The 24,732-nt window shown below is 38.3% G+C and overlaps 1 long non-coding RNA gene across 1 annotated transcript; it reads right to left on the bottom strand.

Moving 5' to 3' along the window:
- Nucleotides 1-1,435: 1,435 nt before the first annotated feature.
- Nucleotides 1,436-14,820, bottom strand: LOC129349585 (uncharacterized). Its single transcript, XR_008602645.1, has 2 exons — nucleotides 13,763-14,820; nucleotides 1,436-3,309 (listed from the first exon to the last, which is right to left on the bottom strand). It is a non-coding gene; the product is annotated as an uncharacterized LOC129349585 (long non-coding RNA).
- Nucleotides 14,821-24,732: the final 9,912 nt, after the last annotated feature.

Raw genomic sequence — 24,732 nt, 5'->3', positions numbered from 1 at the left:
AAATCCGATTCCTTTTCCCGAGTTAAACCTCTTGGACTGTGGAAAACATGGAGAATTTACTTCACCTATGCAGAGCAACACCTCCACCCATAAACACAGAAGGTGCAAGCTGAAATTCCAGGAGCATCTATTTGTTTACCAGGGATCCTCTGTCCAAAACTGAGCAAATATATAACTCGACAAGTCAAAACTATTTAAAATACTCCACAATATTAGCAGCCTCAGTGGGGAAATAAACACAAACTCTGTTTTAATGGGTTTCATTTGAATTACTGTACATTTATTGGTTACTCAACAATTTGGGTGATGTCAAGGGTCAAATTTTGGCGAATAAAACAGCAGTAAACACATTTTTTTTTCTGTTGCACTGGCAGCGAAGTGTCATATGTCAACATGAGCTGGCTTGTTTTATTCCAATCATTGTTGCAAGTTTAAAATTCAGCAAACAGTCCACTGATAATGAGCTTTCCTTGGTGAAATACTTTGATTATACTTTCAGGAAACAAAGCCACTCAGCAGGTTGGATCACATTATACAAGCTTATTTGTGTTCAGCAACAGTGCTCAGTCAGAGATCATTATCAGAAAGTTGTGATTATTCAAACAGATTTGATTGCACTTGTGAATTAAATCAAATGTCATGTGTCAAGGAAGTACGTCATAAATAAAGTGATTCATTGCTATTGTTTTCATAGTTTCAGTGAGAGTTTTACAGACTTAATTGATCAAACAACGTTGCTAACAGGATTACGTCTTCAAAATATCCTACACATAGATTAACTGTATGTCCTGACTCCATTAGAAAGCAGATTCAGCCATTAAAATTACCAGTGATCTATGGGCATAGCTGAGGTCCTTCATGTGAACAGTGTGATCTCCCCTTTATTCTGAGATCACAGAGTTGTAGCTATTAATTTCCAGATGACTTTCTAATTGGTTCAAAAATAAGTAAGTTGGTGCATAGACCGCATAGGAAATTTAAACATGCGTTACAAGTCCTCTAGTCAGTGTTTGGTCCCTTAATCTGTGTTATGTAGAGCAGATAATGTACCTTTGCACCATCCCTTCATTCTGCAGGTAGCAATGTCATGGGCAAACAGGTAAAATCCTTCCTTGTCATGTGCCTACAGGCCATTTCATTAACCTTTATTTACAGTGTGTGGGTAGAATAGGTTACTGAAGCTGCAGTAGAAAACAGTGAGTGCAGCAGGTCAACAACCAGTGTACACAATATGTGAGCACATCACCTAGAATGACTCCACCCTGTGTCATTACATTGCAACATGGACGATTACCGCAAGCGAGAGTGATTGATTTTATTTTGAAGGGCTTTCAAACCGCAGTGAGAATTACTGCTGTCACTCAGTTTAATATACAGTCTGAGCTCTGTGGAGTCACATCATGACGATACTTCAGGAAAACAGGATGACATAGCATTCAAGGTTGCAGATGTTTTAATTTCATTCCAAAACATACATCAATGAGAAAGTAATGATTAGAAAACAATCTTGAGATTAGATGTTTTCTGATTTGCATTTAACTCCTGTCCTTGAGCAAGGCACTTAACCTCCAACTTTTCCAACATATATTTTTAATATCAAACAACAGAGAATGTGATTGTGGTTACAGATGCTGAAAAAAGGAGCTGATGACAAAGTACACATTTTATCATGAAAATTCTTTGAACAGAGAGAATGGTACAAGCAGTGTCTGACATAATCATGTTTGTGTTCTCTGGAAATCATACATTAAAGCCTTCACCTGCTCACAAGTACCCTCCTGTAAAACAGGCTGTACTTGTGAGCTCCTTCATGAAAACATACATCTGCCTTTGTGCTGGTGAAAGCTAATCCAACCTAAATAGAACATTTCTTATAGCAGCTCCAAAAGCAACCGTAAAATGTTTGTCGTTTTATGTTGTGACTGTTGTCTGAAGTTTATTGTTTGAATGTGAATTTAAAAGTGCAATACCAGAAGAAGAGGAGCATATTAGAGTAAAAGAGCATATTTCATTTTCAGGCTTTTACCTCACAAATGGCTTTAACACAATATAATTAAAAAAAACATTTTCCTCGTCATGAACCTTTTAAACTGCAAATATCTGTGTGATAGAATTATTATTTTACTCCTATGACAGAATACATGTAAGTACAATACAAGTCCAGTGAATGAATAATGTAGAAATTTCCTGTTTAAACACAAGACAGTGGGAAATTGACGAGAGGATGTGATACTGCAGTCACTGTGTTGAGTTTTAATCAGAACCAAACAGTCACCATTGAACTTTCTGTGACTGCCGGGTCCAGATTAAGAGCAAAGGGTTAAACATCTGATTTACTGTCTAATCTGTAATGCACACCAAGATCTGCACCAAGCAAACATCTCTGAATTCAGTGTTTGTTGAAGTTTTTCATTGATAAACAGTTTTTACACTTTGTCTGTGCCTGGCAACACCAGAAAATAGATCAGATTTATGTGATTTACCTCACAAAAAGTGCATTTTACCCACATTGCAGATAGACTTCCACTTTTTACATGTATATTCTGAGTCTTTCTGCATGTTGAATGTTATATTGTGCCGTGCCTCTGTTAAATTTAAACTTATAATCACACTTTAAGCGAGGGCAGAGGTGAGAGGTTTCAGCTGTGAATCTGCATCTGCGTGGCAAACAGCAAAGAGAAGAAATAAATACAACTGTACATTTCAAAAGATCGCTCTCTTTTACCTGAACAAAACACAAAGTGATCAAAAGGGAGAAATGCATCAATGAAAAAAATAATAAAGGCTCTTAGAAATAGCTTCAGTGGCCCAATAAAATACTGTTTTTGGTTAAAATGATTGCTCCTTTTAAACTTAGAATCATGGATTGAAATATTATTTTCTGTCTCACCTGAGGAAGCATGTATGCGCTGTACTAAGTAATTATATGTTGACATATTTTCACATGAAGCCACATTTAGAATGCTATGATTAAATCAGTGTGGGTCACGTTCAATCCTCTACTCCGGTTTATCACAAGAGAAACTCTTTATCACGAGAGGTCTGGGACACGTGAGGTTAAACATCCAATTTTGTTTGATCCTGGAGAGATGCTGCCAAAGATGAATCCATACTGCCTGTGAAAGGGCCCTCCATCCAACAGGCTGTGCTGAAATAACACAGATTGTTCTGTTCCCAAACACGCTGTGGCTCTCCAATGACCCTGAGCTTCACCACTTCAGGGAGCCCACACAGCACTTGTTCTTCCAGCTGGAGAGGCCGTTTCATGTTCCAACCTGGCAGCACGACGAGTTCGCTGAGTATTTACACCTGCAATTTATTGATAAATGCAGATTGGCGTGGACATCAAGACACACAATTTAGAGAGAAAAGCATGGCAGTGACAATAGTGAATGCAGTTTGAATGTATATGAAAGTTAGTGGAAGCTGTCTTCACTCAGAGCATATAAATGGACACAATAAACATTTCTTCTCGTTATTACTGAAGTGAGAGGCAAGTTGACATAGATGTAGATTTGTTTTCCATACTGACTGAAATCATATCTTTGGTGGTAAACTTTGGCTGCTGTCCAGCTTCATGCAACACGCAGGGCTGAGGTCAGTTCACTTTGAAAATAATCAGCTAATAGAACAAATGTGTTCAGTGGGTAAAGATGAAGAGTTCAGCTCTAAATATTCCTCCATGGGACTGGTCTGACCACATTCTCAAATCAAAACACTGTCAGTGTTTAATGCTGAGGAAAGTCCACATCCACAGTGACTGAATAAAGAGTCCAACATAATGTTGTCCACGTGTGTCTGGCTGTTTGTACTGCAGAAGAATAACAATTATAATACATAGGGACTGTGTACATTATTTACTGCTTGAATAACACAAACACCTTGACAGAACCAAGAATTATCAAGACTTCTGCAATCCTTTTGCTTCATGAATGACTGTGAGGAAACTCCACGCATGTATATGTGGCTTCTAATCCAACTAAAGAGAGGAGCTGATAACATAGAACCCAGGAAAACACAAATAACACACACAAACGCTTAAAAAAAAAAAAAAAATAAGCAGGTTTTAGTCTCCCTGGGGTTTATATTCACACGGGAAGAGCAGGTCACATTCAAGCTCTGTTCCTATTGGCTAAAGCCCACTCGGTGTGTTTACATATGCATGTGTGCGTACATTCTTGTGCTTGTGTAAAGGCTTGTTATTTCATTTATGTGTAAGTGCAAGCTATGTGAGTACTCACATGCTTCTGAGTGTGTTTCCTTTCAAACTTCTTTTATCTATGTGTACATGCTGCATGTGGAAAGAGCAGTAAAGAATCTGTCAGCTCAAATGTGCATTTTCCTACATGTGTATCTCTATTACATGCATGTTGCAGCTCTTACAGAACTTCCTGTGTTTATTTAATGCATTTGGCGTTGCGCTCCGATTGCTGAGGACCAGAGACTGCAGCAGAAATCCCAAAATCCCAGGAGAGCAAAACGCCACATACACATACAGCAGCCATGGCCTGAGGGGTGTGGTTTCTTTCTCTAGCTGTGAAAGAAAGGGGCAGCTCAAAGCTATAGATAGGGGCAGACAAAACAAATACGCCCTCACACACAGGGACACACACACACACACACATGGCAATAGTAGCAGCAGGTCAGGGAGCGCTATAGACGGCCTACATGGAAGGAATGTTTGTTTTGGAGTGACGCTCGTGTAGAGGACGGTGACTTGTGGCCTTATCCTCACTGAAAAATAACTCACACAGTGGGGCGAACCAAAGTTTTCAAAATATACTATTATATTCACCTGAACCATGAATAGTTATAGACTTTGAATTTAATAATCCTGAAGCATATCAACAGAAGGAAAGTATCTTTTATGTACTCTGCATATTTCACTAGACTGGGATTTTTTTTCACAAACAAAAGTGCATTGCACTGTCTAAACATCACCTTATTTAACAGGAAATATTCAGAGGCGGTATAGCTGCTCTCTCTCTGTGCACAACAAAACACCGTAAGATTACTAACCGGAAAGCTGTCACTCAAAACTCCATGCTAACCTGTTAGGTGTCACTTCAAACTTGGCCAGTTGTAATCCAGTGTGTGAAGAGGAGGAAGAGGAGGATACAGAAATGACATCCTAGAAGAAGGTGAGAGGACACTGCATGGACCAGATATTTGACTCAGACTACAGTAGGATTATGAGGATTGGGCAGTATAAGCCGATATAGGAAACAATGTGGCAGAGAAGCTGACATAAAAATGAAGTGAGGCTATAATGCAATATAGGAAGCCATGTTTAGGAGACTCTCTTTTTGTCAACTACAAGCTGCTGAATGAAAACTGAATAGAAAGAATGCTGTGGTGCTGACCTAATACAGGAAACAATAACCTAATGTTCACAGCAGAGCCAAGTGGGATTTAGTGTTGACCACACTAGACATCAAAGGCTCCCATTTAGACAGCCGGATGACATTCCACCTGCCTTCCATGAATCCTGTATTATTACAGCAGTAGCCAAGGCTCAGTCCCTGCATCTATACTGCATTAGTGGTTGCCATGGTAAAAGTCCTCCATCCTGCATCTATCCTGCACAGACAGGGAGGCAACACTCATACCGATTTCTGCTGGAGGAAACTGAGCGTCTGAGAGACAGAAACAGCTGAAACCCTGTGACAGCTATTCACAGTTACATAGTGCAGCTTTGTGATGTACAAGCACTGAGATCTACCTGTAAAACCATGCTGAGATTTCCTGCACTGTCTCCATCACGCCCTTACAGAAAAGCATGGCGTGGTGACTAGCACAGCAAGTCTATGGACAAGGAAGGCCACAGCTCACAGCTATCTGCAGTGTTATTGCACTGTTTTAGGACTATTTTCTTTATCGAATGGTTTCTGTTCATGTCTGTTTTATTAAATACAAGGCAGACAGTCAGAGAGGGAGAGAGAGAGCAGCTCAGTCCACACTGTGAATATGTGGCGGCGCACTAAGCTACCACACTGCTCTCTGATATTTTATTACATCTCACCATGTCATGTAGAAATTAAACTCCTCGTGGAGAGATACTGGAGCTGAAGGGTTTAAAGCTCCTAAAAGTCATTTATCAGCTGGATTATCGTCAACAGCTGCTCATTAAAGCCAGTCACATCTGGATTTATTTGCCATTTGTGTCACATTCACAGCAGGGCCCAATGACTGTCATTATTGTCATGTCATTATGAAATCATTTTAAACAAGCCATGGGAGAGTGTAAATGTTAGTTTGATGGGAAATAACAAGGAAGGTGTGATTTCAAATGGTGCTCTGCAGTGTTTTTTTTTTTTTTTGTTTGTTTTTTAATCAAGTTGTGGTTTAGTTTGGATAAATAAACTAAAATACAGAAATCCTGCAAATCTACAATAATGTTACAGCAGCTACTGTATTTATGAAGGGAGAAAAAGAGAAAATGTGAGCAATTAACAATAATTATATTCTGGCTTGTCTATAGTACTAAAGAAAGCATTCACTGATTATAAATATTCAAAAACTTTAATCTAATTGCACAATGATGTATTGCCTAAAGCTTGTGTGTTTTCAACAATATAAACTGATAATAAAAAAAATCTAGACAAAATAAAATTAGATACTCCTTAGAATAAACCATAGCGAATCCACATCACAGTGAATGAAAACACTTATATTATTTCTGAAGGCAAGTTCAACATTATCAGATCTGTAAATCACGTAAAAGTCAGTATGTGAAAGCAGTATATGCAGAGAGGACAGTGGTATCGGCAGCCTGAGTCAGAGTCCTGGGCTCAGATGAGGCGACTGCTTCTCAAGAGTGTTCAAATTAATTTAATAAATCAAGATTGAGCACATGTTTCCACTCATTTTGTTAGACAATAATTCAATAATTACAGTTTTTATAGCCCCTGCAAATTCAAGCAGCAAAACTGACATAAACAGCTGTATCACATTTATCTGGAATCATCTCTCCACAGCATAAAACAACATCCTGCACGGCTGTCTGCAGTTCACCTTCAGTTTAATCAATTTAGGAAGCCAATTTTCTCCCAAACATTTCAATACCGACAACGACAAGGTTGTTATATCCATCTTATTAAGAGTGAATACTCTATCATTAGCAAATCAATTGCAGTTGGAATGGGTTCAACAGAGAATGAATTGAAATGAATTGCCGCCCTCCCCCTCAGCAGTTCAGTGACACGGAGCTACACGTGAAGCGAGAAAGCCTCTTCTCCTGTGAAGCATTTGGATTTGTCCTTAGAACTTCTCCTCGTGCTTCAAAGCAGCTTATAGACAACAATGTCAGGTTGGCACATAGATGACCTCCAGCATGACGGAGGTCTGACCGGCTGAGAGTGTGTTTGTGATGCGACAATGCGTGACACAGGCAGAAAAGAGAAAGAATGAAGAACTGACAGCAGAGAATGTGCTGGATGCAAAACCTCAGTTAAATAAGACACACACACACACACACACACACACACCATCACGACTGCAGATTCCTGTTTACATAGACGGTGAATAGCAGCCTACAGGCCTCCATCAAAGCCAACAGGACTGAATGGTCGAGGAGATGGAGATGGAGTCAATTGTAAGTAGATGCTATTTTAAAATGTAAACGGGTAATCCAGCTTAATATTACACACCTTCACTCTACAGTACATTCAGTGCTGCTGCAGAACAAACAATAATTTATGTCTATTGCTGCTGGTGACATAAAATAAAAAAAATAATTACACATTTCTTTTTTAAAAAAAATATTTTAATCAGCATCCTAAATTTAAAACAATTACAATATATAAGGATCTAGAACACAGAGCTGCTAAAATAATGACTAAACTGCCGTTCTCCTTTAAACCTCACCCATGAGAGTGCCTTCACCAGTATCTATATTCTCAATGCAGAACTACTCACAATAACCTTAGCTGTAATATTTTTTTTCTACTGGCAGAACAGAATAGACCGGCAATACTTTCCAAAAAACACATGCAGCATGTGTCTGTTAAAATCAATTTCAAAAGAAGAAAAATAGAAAAAAAAAGAGAAGAAGAATGAGAGAATAAGATAAAAAAAAGATGTTGATGTGACTTGAAGGCCTTGCAGGTATAATCACAGCTTCATCTAACTGACAGCACTTAAGAAACTTATTGATTGGGTCTATTGTAGGCGAGGTTAAGTGTATACATGCAGACGTGTATATTACCTGCAGATAAGACCATCAGAGCATGATAAAAAAATCTAAAACATGTAAGTATTTATTATCTGTAGAGATTAGAAATATGCAGTGTGATGAGAGATATGAAATAAGCTTCACTTGAAATGATATTATTTTGATCGCTGTCAGAAGACTGATAAAAAGCACAAGTACATATGTATTCTCTCATCAGTATAGCAGCTGACATCAAACTGAGTCATGAATCAAAATCTGTAGATTAAAACTGATACTTTGAGCTGATTAAAAGTTTTCTTATGGAATATAATAATTTAAATAGCTAATTACAAATCATTGTCCAGGCATTTCTAGACATAAATAAAAAATGTGATTGTAACACTGATTGCTCTGTGCTCAGTTTTCTAAGAAATTACATGAATACATGACCAGGAACAAAATGGACCTGAGGACTGAGCAAAAGGAGTCATTCAACATGAACCAACAAACTATAAACTCTTTTTGTCTAAAAGATTCTTGCTTGTTTCACTCTTTAATAATTATAATCTATGTAGCTGAAACAAAGCTATTTTTCAGTTCAGTTTTTGAAGAAAAACAAGCATGAATCAGACCTAAACACACACTTTACTGTCACTACAACCAACTGGATTCACCAAATGAGCCGATTTTAAGATGTGAAGCCACCTGAGAGCCAGAGGGGGAGCTATGCTGTTCAAACGAATAAAGTTTATCTAAGAGGTGCTTTTTGTTTGTTGATTGATTTGATTGTTGAACTTAAAAAACACGCAGTGAGGTAAATAATTAAGATAATCTATCTAATTTAGAATATATACAATTTATTTTTGGTACTACTATTACTATTATTATTATTAATAATAATAATAATAATAATTACAATAATAATGATCATATGATAATACAAATAATAATAATAATAATAATAATAATAATAATAACAATAATAATTCAGGGTTCATGTATAGTAGTAGCATGTTGTTCTGATGGTGAGAAAATTGGTTAAATGAGCATTCATGAAATAACAAGTATTGTTTTATATTTGTAAGTGGAAATAGGTCATTTTAAAATTATTTTTACCCCACTCATTTACTTATTCACTTACAAATAAAGAATAAAACTAAAATGGCATTGTATGTGAGGAATAAATGTATAACCTTGCCTTTAGCAAAGATGAGCAATATTTGCATGGTCCCTTTTATATCATAAATAAAATGTTAACTCAAAAACACAAGAATTTCATATTAAAGGAGGCACTGTAAAGCTTTTATTTAACAGTGTGTGCTTATAAAAAAAATACATACCATACATGTCTATTGAAATTTTAAATCAGACATGCTAGAATAATTTAAAACAATAACTTAATTTTATGCAATAATTTACAAGCAGTGTTCTGCAGAAAAGTCCAGTATTATTTTTATTTTTTCTGCTGGGTAACATTTAGAGTCCTAAGTCTGTACTTCTGCATTATGAATTGTGCATGAAAAATAATGAAAGATTACAATAAAATACACAGAATCCCATCTGACCTCATGCAACAATTTTAGGGAGTTTTATCTGTATAAAATGTCTCTAAATATGTGAGATGTGAAAGTGCCAACTTTCATGCTTTTATCAAAAAGATTACACAACGAATTTGCACAAACTCCAGCGTGCTGTTGTGAAAAAGTCTACGGAAACAAATCAGCATCGTATGAAAATTTGAAGCGACAGAGGTGACACAAGCTTGTAAACAACGGTTCTGGTTGCCACTTTGGCTGCGTGTCTCACTGACCGCTCTGTTAATCCAGTTAGGACACAAAAGGCACAGACCCACTGATCTGACACAACACGGTACCACCAGTTTATTAGTAAATACATTTTATTTCACCTGTTTCCCTGTACGTATAAAATCATGACTTTTGAGGTGAAAATGACTGAAATTGCACAATCCTGATGTGCCGAGATTAAAGGGAAAAAGCATCCCTGGGTCACCGGTACTTGGCTGTGGTCTGTGTAATTTTTCACGGTGTCTTCTCCCTCGTTTGTTCTCCCTCCTCTGCATTACCTTAACAAAAGCCTCTCACACACACTGAAACATCCACTCCACCAGTGTGACAGACAGGGAGACAAAATGGCTGAATAGTGATGGAGGGGCTGCATGTTCCTTTATGTGTCGACTAATCAGCCAGCACTAACATGTGTCAACACTGCACTCACACTCTCCTCAGAATGGGCACTTTGTCCTTCAGACAGAGGAAAAACTAACACTCTTTCCATATCCTGACAACGAATGAGTAACAAATAAATAAAGCTTCTTTCTCCAGCAGAATATCAATAAGGAAATTTATCAAGACAAGGAGGGCAATATCACAATGGACGGAAAAATTGTTCTGGTCTTTTTAACGAAATCCGTCCTCATGTGCCGTATTTATATGTGAGCTACAGTTGCAGGTTTTATAACAACAGCTCCAGTGTGACAGCAGAGGGCTGGCCGACGGCTACCTTTTGAAGCCTGCTGCTGCAGCACTGATATCCTGCACACACATACAGTGTCATCAGTATTCTGCAAAACCTGCCTGTCTCCTGCTCGGCTGCTTTTTTATTCATATAATTGACAGCTGACATCGTCCTCAACAATATTCTATATATCTGGAGGCAACCCCGAACACTGGTAACGTATAGTAAAATTTAAACGATAGATAGATAGATAGATAGATAGATAGATAGATAGGTAGGTAGGTAGGTAGGTAGGTAGGTAGGTAGGTAGGTAGGTAGGTAGGTAGGTAGGTAGGTAGGTAGGTAGGTAGGTAGGTAGGTAGGTAGGTAGGTAGGTAGGTAGGTAGGTAGGTAGGTAGGTAGGTAGGTAGGTAGATAGATAGATAGATAGATAGATAGATAGATAGATAGATAGATAGATAGATAGATAGATAGATAGATAGATAGATAGATAGATAGATAGACAGACAGACAGACAGACAGACAGACAGACAGACAGACAGACAGACAGACAGACAGACAGACAGACAGACAGACAGACAGACAGACAGACAGATAGATAGATAGATAGATAGACAGATAGATAGTAAAAATGACAGCGTGAAAATGTCTCATTTATTTTAATGATAAAAAAACATCTACCTTTCTCACCTAATTATCAAATAAACAAAGTGTATACTTGGGCTTAATCTATAATAAGGAAGGAATGCAGGAACCCAATACAGTGGAGAATCACTGTTTTTGTTTTAACTCTGAATTCATTTCGTGCAGGTAAAAATGAAAACAAAATGTGGAGATAATTTCAGTGTGTCTGCGAGCCTTCAGATTGTAGTTTTCATGTGAGTCAAGCCTTCTCACTTGACCATCATGCATAAACATAGTGCAAGAAAAGAGGTGGAGAGATAATGAACTGTCTGCCGCTGCTATACGCAATCAAGAACTAACCTTGTGAATAATCAAGGCTTGGCAGGCTTGAGAGAGAGGGGGTGAGAGAGGAAAAGAAAGACAGAGAGAGCGACTACAGCGCCAGTCTCTAATCCTATCAGTCCAGTCCACGGTGTGTGTGTGTGTGTGTGTGTGTGTGTGTGAGTGTGTGTGTGTGTGTGTGTGTGAGTGTGAGTGTGAGTGTGAGGGTTGTTCCTTTAGGACGGCTCCCACTACCAGCACTGAAAAGCAACCTGGAATCAAAGCCTAAATACATCTGTGTTCGTGTTTATCAAACAATGGCAAACCTTCTCTCGCCGAGGCCTTCTATACACCTGAATCATTCGTTACATTTCTCGGGTTTTTATTCTGTCTGTCTGCCACATATCGGTGCTTTCCCCTTGAAATGGTTCGTTCTTGGTGCATCACTGTCAGCTGAGCTAAAATGAGTGACACTGCCGTCGGTTTAATAGGGTGGGTCAAATTCTTGATGCTTTTGGTGTGAGGTGTGTCAATGAAATCACTAATAAGCGACTAGTTTATTTGTTCACGTCAAGCTGATGCGAAGCTCACTGTGGTGATGAACCCATATTACAAATCCTTGTACACAATGCTTTGTTAGCCAATTTAGTTAGCAAACACTTGAATCAAACAGTCTTAAAGCTGAATTTTAAAGCTATTACAAAGCTAGTATTAGAGAACCATGATATTATGGTTCATTACAATTTTTTTCTCCTACGATCCAGAATGTGTCCACCTGCCTCATATCGCGACTGGCAGAGAGTTTGCTGTTCTGCTCTTCAACAAGGACAGGATTGGAACAAATTACATGCGTGTGTGTATTGTGTGCGTCTGTGGCAACACAAACAACAGCTGAAGCCGTGGACAGGTGGACAGTCCCCCTCTAATGCTAAAACAAACACTTTAACATGCACCAGGTATGTGTTAGCACGTTCAAGCACACGTTTTAGAGAAAAGTGCAAAACTAGTTGTCGGAATCGATGCATTTTTCGACGTGCACACACAGATTCACCCCCTCATAACTGCACAGATGATCAGGCATACACACTTCGAAACAATGAAACAACAAACTAGCAATCGTGGAAGAGAAATCAACATCACAATAACACTGCATAGGAACAGAAACGACAAAGCAGTGTGTTCTATCTTACGAAGCCGTCCACTAAAAGCATATTTCTCGCCCTCCATCTTACAGCTGGCTGGCCGACAGGCAGACAAAGAGACACTACCGCAGTGTGAAAATACTGACGTAACTGGCTTCTCTATGGCTGCGATTTTTCTCTGCGTGTATGAGTGTGTTTTATGCTTTATGGATCGCAGTAAATACGCCTACTGTTGCATGCATTTTGAAATATGTCTCAATGAGAACGTTTACAAATGTTTCAGGAGATGATATGAGGATGCTGCAAGTTTGTCTCTGTTAATGATCACAAACTTATCGTATATATAAACACGCATGGCTTCAGTTCATGGGTTTAGACGATGCTGTTGTGTGTTTACATGTGCTTCAGTTGTACAGTTGGGGATGGGCAGGTAGTAATCTGAATTATCAGCATCTCAGTGTTCGCTCTTCTTTCCTTCGTGTCTTCTCCCTCTGTACCTCACCCATCCCCCTCCTCTCCTCTCCTCTCCTCTCCTCTCCTCTCCTCTCCTCTCCTCTCCTCTCCTCTCCTCTCCTCTCCTCTCCTCTCCTCTCCTCTCCTCTCCTCTCCTCTCCTCTCCTCTCCTCTCCTCTCCTCTCCTCTCAGATTATTCCACAATGCAGGTTGTAAATAAAACTGCAGTGCTAGAATTTTAATGACGGTCTTTTTCTTCCCTACTGTCTGGTTACTGAATAGATACACAAGTGCTGGCGTCTTTGTAGGGAAACAACACACGTCCACACAAAAAAACACTCAATTCACACACAGCATCACCAACCGGGTCTCCACCACACTAGAAACAGTGATACTAGTAGTACAATGTACCAATACAACATGATTTAAATACTATTTTTTTATTGGTTAGCTTGGCTACTGATACAGCAGCAACATATTTGATACACAACAACACAAATAGGCCAGATGATTTTACCAGGTGATTCATTAAACTTAACAGAACTACAGACAAGAAAGTAACAGTGTTTTATATTTGTGTATTTCAGAAGCTCACCTGTTTGAGGCAGCTGCCAGCAGGTTGTCTGCATGATGGAGGCCTGCAGAGGGTTTAAGCCTTTGCCTCTATTTCACACAGACAAAACACAAATCAGCTAACCCTTAAAGTCCAGTCCTAGACTACTAAGGCTAAAAAATACACACAACAGCAGAGAAAAGGCAAAAAATCCCATTTTTAGTATGGGACGGAAATCAAAAAATAAGAAAATGTAGAGAGCGAGAGAGAAGAGAGAGAAGGGAGATGAGGAGGACATGCTAGCGCTTCACTGATCAACTTTCAACTTTGAGAACAGGAGCAGGAGATGCAGTGGTGGTGTATTGTGGAGGGTATTAGGGTGAGGGACACCCCGAAGTCTCCCCCACTGTGTCTATGCATTTGTTTGTGTGTGTGAGTGTGACAGCAGGGAGCAGCTCAGCGCAGGACGCTGCACGCAGCAAGGGGCCATTAGACATGGTGGGGTGACCCACATAAAAGATAGACGCACACACACACACACACACACACACACACACACACACACACACACAAGCATGAAACTTTCCTTTCTGCTGCCAATGTGCCATGATAACCATAAAGCTGGGATTCTTTAGCACTGGGTTTAGCATGGCCATTGTCACATGGTTCTCACAGTGTAGGATTTGGGAGGCAACTGCTGCTCTAATAAGCTTCAGTAGAAATCCACAAATCCAACAAACTCTTTTCAGTGATGAAACACATTCTTCTTGCTCAGGTTTTTTTTTTTTTTTTTTTGCGAATTAAAAGTTTTCACAGTGTATGTGTTCTCCTCTACTTTAGTTGCTGTTGCCATTAACACATTGGATATGCTTTTCCCACAAAAGGATCATTTGTATAAATCTGCCAGAGCTGATTTGTGCTGATAGAAGATGGTGAGCAAAAGCATGCAGTGGGCTGGAAACTTTATTCCAACAGATGAAACTGGCAACAAGAGCAAAATACAGCTTTTAAATTATTAAATAAAGTTTCTCTGACGCATCCTAGCAGAGAATTATTTTATAGAAATCAAAATGTAAGCTGTCTTTGCAGACATAATGCATGCCTTAATACTGTACAGTTAAAAAAAATCCTACAAGAATATGTCCAAAAATATGTTAAAAACAGCAGAACATGGTAGAATTTAAAAAATTGCAAAGACCACTAGCACAAAAATATATTTAAAACTCGTACTTTAAAATAATGATAACAAAAAACCTGTTGCTTTTTAAAAAAAATTTTTTTAAAAGAGAAAAAAGTGAAAATTGGGCACCCTTGCTGCCAAAAATATTTTAAATAATAGTACAATAAAAACTTTAAAACAACATTTACTGTGTGTACAAACACAGTATATAGCTGGTATTTATGCCATGATAACCATAAAGTTGGATTTCTTATCCCTGAGTTAAAATGGCCATTGTCACATGATATTCTCAGTGTTTGGTAGACAAGTGTTTTAAAGTTTGTGTTTTAACACACACTGCATATACTTTACCACAAAAGGCTACTTCAGAACAAAATACAGCTTCAAAATCACTAAATAAGACATTTCTGACAAAGCCTCAGCAAATAATCAGGCCATAAAATTCAAAGCTAAGCTAAGCTAACTTTGCAGACATACCGCATTACTGCATATTATACAGGTGTTACAGTAATGTCCTTCTCTGTATAGATATACTGATCTGAAGTTAAGTGTAAAATAATGCTTTACTCTGCTTTAGCAATAATGGATTTGTCCCTATGTAATACCTACGGCAGGCAGAGAGGCCATCTAAGATTTTGATGACATTTTACACCAAATAATCGTGCAGATTCTTATTCGTTCATTTTAATAAGCAAGGTATCATCTCTCCTGTAGTATTTCAATCTTCCCTAGCTGTACACTGAATTCAACTGTGCACTGTATAGTATAACTGATTTTATAGACACATCAGGTCTCTGCTGTACGTATACAGTTCAACATTAGTGGAAACCAGTAGTGCCATTCTTCAGGAGCCATGATTGGACAACTACAACCATAAACAAAACCCGATGCAATCAATAGAAAGTATATTGATATTATTCAGAAGCGATTGAAATAATTTAAATGTGGAGTGCTCTGGTAAATGTTGTAATTCATTATAAAGCTTTTTTGCTACTCTGTCTACCTTAGAAAGTCATAAATGGCACAAAATTAAATGTAAATTGTGTGAACAGTTTTTGCACTAAAAATAACCAACCGCTTTTGCTTGCTTTTAATTTTTTTTTTATAGAATGTAGGTTTGCAGGTAAATATTTACACCTGCAGCATTTTAGCATCATGAGTGCAACTGATCTACTACTTATGACTAAACTGGTGTAACATTAGTCTTATGTTGTTATCAGAAAGCATCAATGATGATGTTAAATGTGTTATATAAATAACGCCGACTTGATGAGACATGCCTAAATCTACCTTATACTATTTTGGGCTCTTAAAAATGATATTTTCTAATAAAGAAGTTTCTATGATTATCTACAAACCGTGGGGAAAAAACTACCATCGGTGTTCCTGTCCAAACAGTTGAAGATGCTACAGAACTGATTGGTTGCCTTACTGTGTTCAATAACATAACAGAATCTAGACAAAATAATTATCCATACATGTATGCTCTTTTAAGTGCTCCGATGCAGAAATGGTACTTCTGCTGAAGCCAGACAGACTGAAACTCTGCACATATTTCTGTCATTACTGTGATCTGTTGATGCAGCTGTTAATGCCTCTATATGCGGCATATTTTCAGTTTGACAGGACTGATTATTAATTTGACTAAGTCAGCATCAGATTCCGCAGTAACTCCAACACAATGCTGTGTTCTGTAATAAATCTTAAAACGTGCCTTTTTCCTCTTAGATAATTACAGTTTGGCTGCACAACTCCACTTCCACACACAGCAGACAGATTGTTGAGTTGGTGAGTTGGCCTGCAGTTCTGAAACTCTCCTTCTTTCATTATCCTTATCTCTCCATATCTCTCTCTCTCCTGCCCCCACAACACACACACACACACACACACACACACACACACACACACATATACATTGCCAGAGGGATTTGCAGCAGCTAGGCAGAGCATATGTGTGAATGTGTGTGTGCGCACGCACAGCAGGGAGTTGCCAATTACAGCAGTGATTAAAACCCAGTAGTGTGGAAAGGGAGAGCAAGAGGGAGAGAGAGGGAGTAAGAGGGAGGAAGGAAGAAAGAAAGAAAAAGAAAAGAAAGACAGACAGATAGACAGTCAGAGATATAATGAACAAGAACACAAACGTGTCCCTCCACATGCAGCCTTTTCCATAAATGCTACAGAATTGTAGTTGTGATATTTATGGGCAGCCTGAGTCAAAATTCAGGAAATGGCTTCTGCAATTTTCTGTGTGGAACCCAATGAGAATGTCTGTAAACATGAGTGCATTTGTGTCAAAATAACCAACATCATTATTCTAAGTAGGATAATGCCAGATAATCATCACTGAAGTGCATTTCCTCAGAAAAAGTCTCCATTTAAAGCCACTGTGGCTCAACCAGACATCCGTCCTTTTACCTCTGCGGTATAAATGCCAGAAAAATGCACATTTTGTATGTAAAACCTGGTAAAGAGTTACAGTGAGACAGGCCTAACAAGGGATTTATATGAATTTAAAGAATGCATTTCCTCAGTAGCTGATTTATACACAGGATCACAGACTGGGGGTGAGTTCGACCCCTAAATCCAGTGGGACAAATTTCAAACTTCATCTACTTCTGACCACCACATCTGCCTTAACCATGAAAATCAGCATTGCATGCCTCATATATAGCAAAGAGAAAAAGAAAAACATGTTGGGAGTGAAGGCAGCAGTTTGAACAGTTCAAGAAACAAAAAAAATCCATCACAGTGAATCTTAAGAATGAGTTAATAGAGGGGAAGAGCATAGACAGAATGACAAACAAGGAAATGAACACCAATCAGTCTATTCCCCCAACTTTCTATGCCTTCTTCACATTAGTATTTGCAATAGGAGAGGAGATAAACGTAATGTAGAAAAGGAAAAAGATGAAGGACGTGTCAAAGACAAGAGAGAAGAAAACCAAAAAAAAGAGGAAAGCAGTAGTTAAAATGATGTTCAGTCTCTCTGCCATGTCAACTAGTCTTGACGTTATCACACGTGTTTATAACAGTTGAATATTGCTCGAAAAAGTGGAAATGTCATTGAATTCATAGAAAATATGATTGTAGCACTCTTCATATGTAGGTAAGTTATTACTGGTCTTAGCAATTCATTGCAGTATCACACACAAACACGGAGCCACATTCATCCTCAGTGGTAAGAATCAGTATATTTCTCAGTGACCCCGCAGCTGTTTCCATCTTTCAGACCTGGATCGTGATCATGCACAGGTATGGAACAGTTCATCCTCTTGCTCTGAAAATATTCCTACAACCAAGTCCATCCTTTACATGATGAAGTCCTCATAGTGTCACACTGAAACTAAAACACTCAAATGGAAAAAATCAGTCCCCAGTTTGCTCTCTGACTGATAAAACGACCACGTTTTCTTGACTCATGGCATGAAGTCATGTGTTGCTTTTTTGTCACGCCAGATTTACCACAAATACAAGCTCCTTACTGACGAGAAGCCTTCATGTCAGCTTTTTCTGGAGTCCCTGAAATCTCTTTCCAACACAAATTGATGATTAAGCTGACATGGGACACGAACACTGCAGCATCTATTAATAAAAACTACTCATGTTGTGTTATATTTACAGAAAAAGTCAGATTACAGTCACACAACATGAGGATATCTGTTGAAGTTTTGTTTATAGTTTACTTTAAATTGCCAATGGAAATGAAATAGAATAAACTTAATGCAGATACTTTATATTCTGAGAATTATACTGTATATGACTTTATAAAAATTCTTAAGCAGATACTCTGGTTAAAAATAAAAAGAAACTACTGAGTACAGGACGTCTTGTCTCTGCATGGTTGGCTTTTACCTTCAGGTGACTTACAGGTTATCGTGCTGCTGTGTGATCTTTTATATCACAAATGCTCATTGCCGAGACACAAAAGGCCATCTTCAGGCTGAGAAACATATCTATCTGGTAACGCACCTTGTAAACTTTTAAGTAAAACCAACATTTCCGACAACATTTTTCTGATTAACAGCTAAGAGGTCGTGTTCTCTGTTTTGGGGATTGACCGAGTGAAAAAGTATTCTTTGTTTGTGTAAACCGGTCAAACACTGAAATATTCTCCAACACAAAGAAGGACAGAAAATGGCTCGTAAACACGTTTTCAATACAAATTTGATATTTCGGACCTCAAAGCTGAATTAAAATTGCTTGATTTATTTTATTCATCATATCGAAAGCCAGGCATCCTCTTTCTAATGAAGCCAGCGGACAGTTTGATGTTTGTGTACGATTGTGTGTGTGTGTGTGTGTGTGTCTGCAGAGTGGCAGGTGAGTGAGCTATCTGCAGTGCTCACACACTCGCCCCCTGCTGTGTTTAATCAATACAATTCTGAATTCTAGCCTTCACACATGTGCGCGCGCGCACACACACACACGTGCACGCGCACACACACACACACACACACACGTGCACACACGCGCTGCAGTATCTTTCTGTAAGACACCAAGGGAATACTAAGTATGAGCAACTTCACACTTCTCCTCAGTATATAAACAGTGCACACACTCACATACATATCAACACACACACACACACACACACACACACACACACACACACACACACACACACACTTATGAAGGATGAATGTGTGTTTATATGTGCCTCTTTATGGATGAGTGGTGTGTGTGTCCATCAGGAGAGTATAATTAATTCTAGTCCATCTTGTCCACTGGGACAGTAGAATATCAAGATTGAACAAGGTGTGTGTGTGTTAGTGTGTGTGTGTGTGTGTATGTGTGTGTGTGTGTGTGTGTGTGTGTGTGTGTGTACAGGAAGCCTCTATAGAAGATTCAGAGCAACAACTCGATCGATTCAAGTTCTCCCAGGATGGAAAGATGACTGGGGAGAGCAGAAAAGCACAATGAGAGTGAGAGGAACGTATTTCCTAATCATATTACTACCAAAATCTTAATTATTATCAGGACTTTATTCAAATCTTTATATTCAGTTCAAACTTCGGGGGAAAAGCTAAAGTTTAAGACTTTTTTCAGCAGCTCTTTGGACTGACAACTAAACTCCAGGCTTTTGCCACCGTCTTAGAAAATGCGAATCTTAGGACCCAAAAACCTTTAATTTGAAAAAAAAAAAGCTAAAACATCTTTGAAATGGAAATAATTAATTAAATGCAATGCTGTGATTAGGTGTATTTAAATTGGTTGTCTTGAAGTTATTGAAACGATCACAGAACAGTTTCAGTTGTTTTCTGTATTTTTGGTGATATCAGGCAATGCCAGGAAGTCCAGGAAAGTTAACTCTCTATTGTGCACCAAAGGCCATGAGCTGATATTAGATGGAAAACAACACAAAACACATAGCAAACGAAGCCTCACCACTGTTTCTCTATAAAATCCTCCTATATCGTTTATGTTGGGAGTATTGTAGGTAATTGGCATCCAGACTTCTGGTTTCTATCTGTGGTTCAGCTGCTCAGTGACATTTTTACAAGACTGCGGCATCCCCATTGCTGCAGTATTCTTCATGTTTCTATGAAAGTACTAAACGACACCACGTGACACGATGGGTTTGGAAAAGGTTTTTTTTTTAACACAGAAAATCTCAGCAAATATATGAGTGGCCTGTGTTGAGGTCTGATGACAAGTGAATCCTGATAGCAACTGGAAAAATGTAATATATTAAACAGTAGGATAGAAAATATAATACAATGTATATTTAACAGGAAGAGCATTTCAGAACTTGTTTGTATTCTTTAAGAAAATTTAATTTTGATGAAACATACTAAAAAAAAGGAATCTTAATTTGGTATTTTTCATTAATTTATGACAAAGTGTGTGTTTATAGTTTTAGTTAACGTTAATTGAATTGTCCTGAGACTGATTATTTTGGATTTAAAGCTTATTATTAATAATTTTAAAAAAATGTGTGGTGTTATATTTTATAAAAATACAAGAAAACAGTTGATTGCACTTATCACCCAATAATCCTGGAGGGTAACAGGGCAGAAACGTGCAGTTTTGTGAGTGTAAATCTGACTCAGAAGCTATTTATGAGGTGTTTCGAAGCCTTCCATCTCGTCCCTGCTGTCTGCCTCAGTGTAAAAATAACTGTATTAAGGAAAAATGTGAAAATGGGCCACTTTGAGATGGAGGATAATTAAGGGGCGAACATGGAGCCAGTGTTTTTACCTGTCACATGCTTTTCCTCTTCTTCTTCCCCTGTTTCAAAATGTTTTCTGTCCCTCATGACACCTGCCTCCCCCTCCCTGCGATCCACACACACACACACACACACACACACACACACACACACACACACACACACACACACACACACACACACACACACACACACACACACACACACACACACACACACACACACACACACACACACACACACACACACAGTACCACCACCAACCAGCTCCCCTGCTGTGAGAGCAAACACTCATTGCACATGATCACCATGACGATATGGAAATATGAATTATGCATAAAGTCAGCCTCGCCTCGACTGTGGGTACAAAGCCGTGTGGGTGATATTCTCCTTTCAGATGATATAGGAAATATCCCCTTAGTATTAATAATATAATAATCTCTTCTCCCACTCCATTCTCTGCTGTGTTACTCTTCACCATTTATTAGGTGTTCTACACGTTGAATACCCCCAAACACAAGGAGCCATTTGCAAATTTAATTCAGAAAATATTTGAACACTGAGTGCGTAATATTAAAATTAGCACAAATGATAAAACATTGCACTCATACTCTCAGCCTAATCACAGAAACGCAGAAGTAATTTCAGTATTGCCCTTTAGTAGACTCTTATAGCGTTGGGGGTGAATGCAATTATAATTTGCTGATTTTGCGTTTCTAAATGTTCTTCACTGTGTCATTCCAAGGTCACAGTGCAAATTAAACATTCCTACAAAGAGAGCAGATAATAGGCAAGGAAAAATGTAATAGAATGCCAATATGTTGTCTATTGTTTATCAATTTGAGGCCAAATTGTATTATAGGAAACGGTTTCATCAGCTGAGCATTCGAGGGCTCCTGACAGTATGAAACAGCTTTTTGTGTCTAAACCCTGGCAGCAGCCATCTATCTAACAGACCGGCTATTATTAGATATTTGTCTAATACGAATTTGACACTGAGATTATTGAAGTAGCAACAGATCCAGTGTTGACAGGCAGACAAAAAAACGTGTCTAGCTATATTTGCCAAGAAAAAAAGCAGCTCCTAGATGACAAAATAAAACAGAAGAGGCCCAGAAAGGCTCTGAAACACAGTGAATGTGTACAGTACATAAAAAACTCAGCTCAATATGGTTAACTGGAACTTATTGCACTGTTTACATACTGTAAATATTAGTCAATGACCAGAACCGTCTGTGAGGCACAGTAATACAAAATAATGACTGAAGATGACTGGAACACACAATAATTAAACAAAAGCTGCTCTATTTTAGTTGGCAACGTCCAGCCATATTAAGAAAAATCCCATTAAATTTTGGCTGGTGTTTATATTTCTAACACAAGCATTCAGCAGGCAAAGAGAAATGACCATAATACTCTGAGTTCACCTTTGTCAGTCAAATAAAAGAATTTAATTAATATTTTCTGCCTTTTGCTTTACTTAAAATCACATTTCTCCTACAATGCAGTCAGATATTATTGATGATTATTAATGTCTTCTTCTAAATTATTTCATTATTATGGTCATCATTCTTGAAATTATGAAATCTTTTTGCAGCTTGTTATACTTTCCAAAAACTTTTAAGACTTTCGCATTTGTAATTTGTATTCTTATGTCCGTATTTTAATCACAATAAAAAAAACAAACATTTTCTTTAGAATAAAACATTTAAATTAAGTGATAAATTGTGAATTATCCTATAAATGTAAAGATATTCACATTGTAAACTGCAGCTAAAGTTTGAGATATTCAAATAAAATGTCAAAAATAATGTTTTACAAAACCCCAGTTTTAGTTCAATAAAAATGTTGCAAAATGCTCACCACAGTTTAGTATACAGACAAAGTATTCAAGATGTCAGCCTGTTGGATTTATTCATAAAGATCTTGTTTTAGTTATTAAGTATTAGGCTTTTGCATGTTTTCCATTGTGAACTATAAAAATAAAACATTTTTATAACACATTAACATCACTGGCGCTTTAAAACATACACATAATGCAAACATGTTATTTTACTGTCCAAGTTTTGAATCTAATGCCATTAAATGACACTCCCAGCATGTTTTTTCAGCATTTGTTTGTGTATAAATACATGGCATTACCGCTTATTTGATGTTGTAAGGCCTTAATGCTATACGTTAACGGTATAAATCTGTCTAATTATCTGCTCAGTGTGGTGGAGTTTAGCTACACACTAAGCAGAGATGACAGAAACGTGAGCAGGTGTGGATGTGCTCATGTGTGTGTCGCTGGGGAAGGTGCAGCGGTGTCGACGTTCCCTTAACTGCCTGCTGACACCTCCTCAGTATGTAAGAACCATCTCTCACACTGCATTATTTAAAGGTGAAGAGCGAGACTCAGACAGGAGGAGAGAAGAGGATGAGAGAGAGATTCATGTGTCCTTCAACAACATACCTCTACAATGTGTCTGAATTATAAACCACTGCGAAACTTAGCTAATTACACGACTCTCCAGCCTCGCTCCCATGTGCTCGTCTCCCCTCTGCTGATTCTATTTGTGTCTCCACCGCATCCCCCATCTCTTTCCTCTGCACCTCTCTCCTGCTGGAGCGAACAACTTGCCAGGAGAAATATGATTAGCACAGCAGACAGCAGAGAGCCACAGTTTGCAGGAGAAGTGACACACACATTCGATATTCCCCAGCTGTGCTTTGACAGAAAGAAACGGGGGAGAGAAGGAAAGGTGAGGCAGAGAGACGGGGTGTGACTGATAATAATATTGGGGCAGATCAGCAGCTCACTGGTTGGCTAATTTAGTTGGTTTCTGTGCAGAGTTGGTCTGATCTCCTCTTGTGTTCGCCTGGGTTTCTTCCCACAGCCCAGACACTGACAGGTCAGAGAGGGACTGCAGAGTCTAAATTGCCCCTGAGTGTGACTGTTTGCCTATTCGTGTTCTCCTTATGATGCACTGGTGACCTGCTTAGTCTCCCTGTCCTCCACTCTATGCATGCTGGGGAAACCTCCTGCCCCTCTCCAATGTAAGAAACTAATGTAATATGTCAGCAAACACTCATTAATCCTCATAATCACTAATAAAAAATGTGTTGAAATCAATTCAGCAGCAAATAGCAACACATTTCAGAGACTGGGCAGGTGGAAAAAATACCAATAAAAGACAAAAATATTCTATTTTTCACAATGTTCTTCAAAATTTAATCAGAACTTAGATATTCTTGAGTTGAATGTAGTTGGCAGCATCTTTCCATCGGTTGTCATTCATGCAATGCAAACTCCCACAAGCCTCCTCACAGAACATCTGTCCATGTTTAAAGGTGAAAACACTCTGAACTGAGCTATGATTTCCATCTCAGTGTAACAAAGAGACACAGAGCAGTAAAAATTAAAGCAGCAACACAAACAAGAATAAAATAATCTGATTAACAGTTCAGTGTCCACTTAATGTTGATGAAACTGCAGGATCTTTGACACAAAGCAAAACTCAGAAACTGTATTGGATGTGAAAGTTATTATCAACTGATGATGCAATCTCAAGTCATTACTTCAAATAACCTCAAGTAACTTTTGAAAAGTTTGTTTTTTTTTAGTTGCATCTGAATGAAAGCAAAAAGAAAATGGCAGGGAGGAAGGCTAGAAAAAGAAAA

This window comes from Amphiprion ocellaris, chromosome 9 (assembly GCF_022539595.1).
Source record: "Amphiprion ocellaris isolate individual 3 ecotype Okinawa chromosome 9, ASM2253959v1, whole genome shotgun sequence".
Taxonomy (NCBI): Eukaryota; Metazoa; Chordata; class Actinopteri; family Pomacentridae; genus Amphiprion; species Amphiprion ocellaris.
Note: the sequence above shows the minus strand (reverse complement) of the source record. Positions and strands in the feature narration are given on the sequence as shown.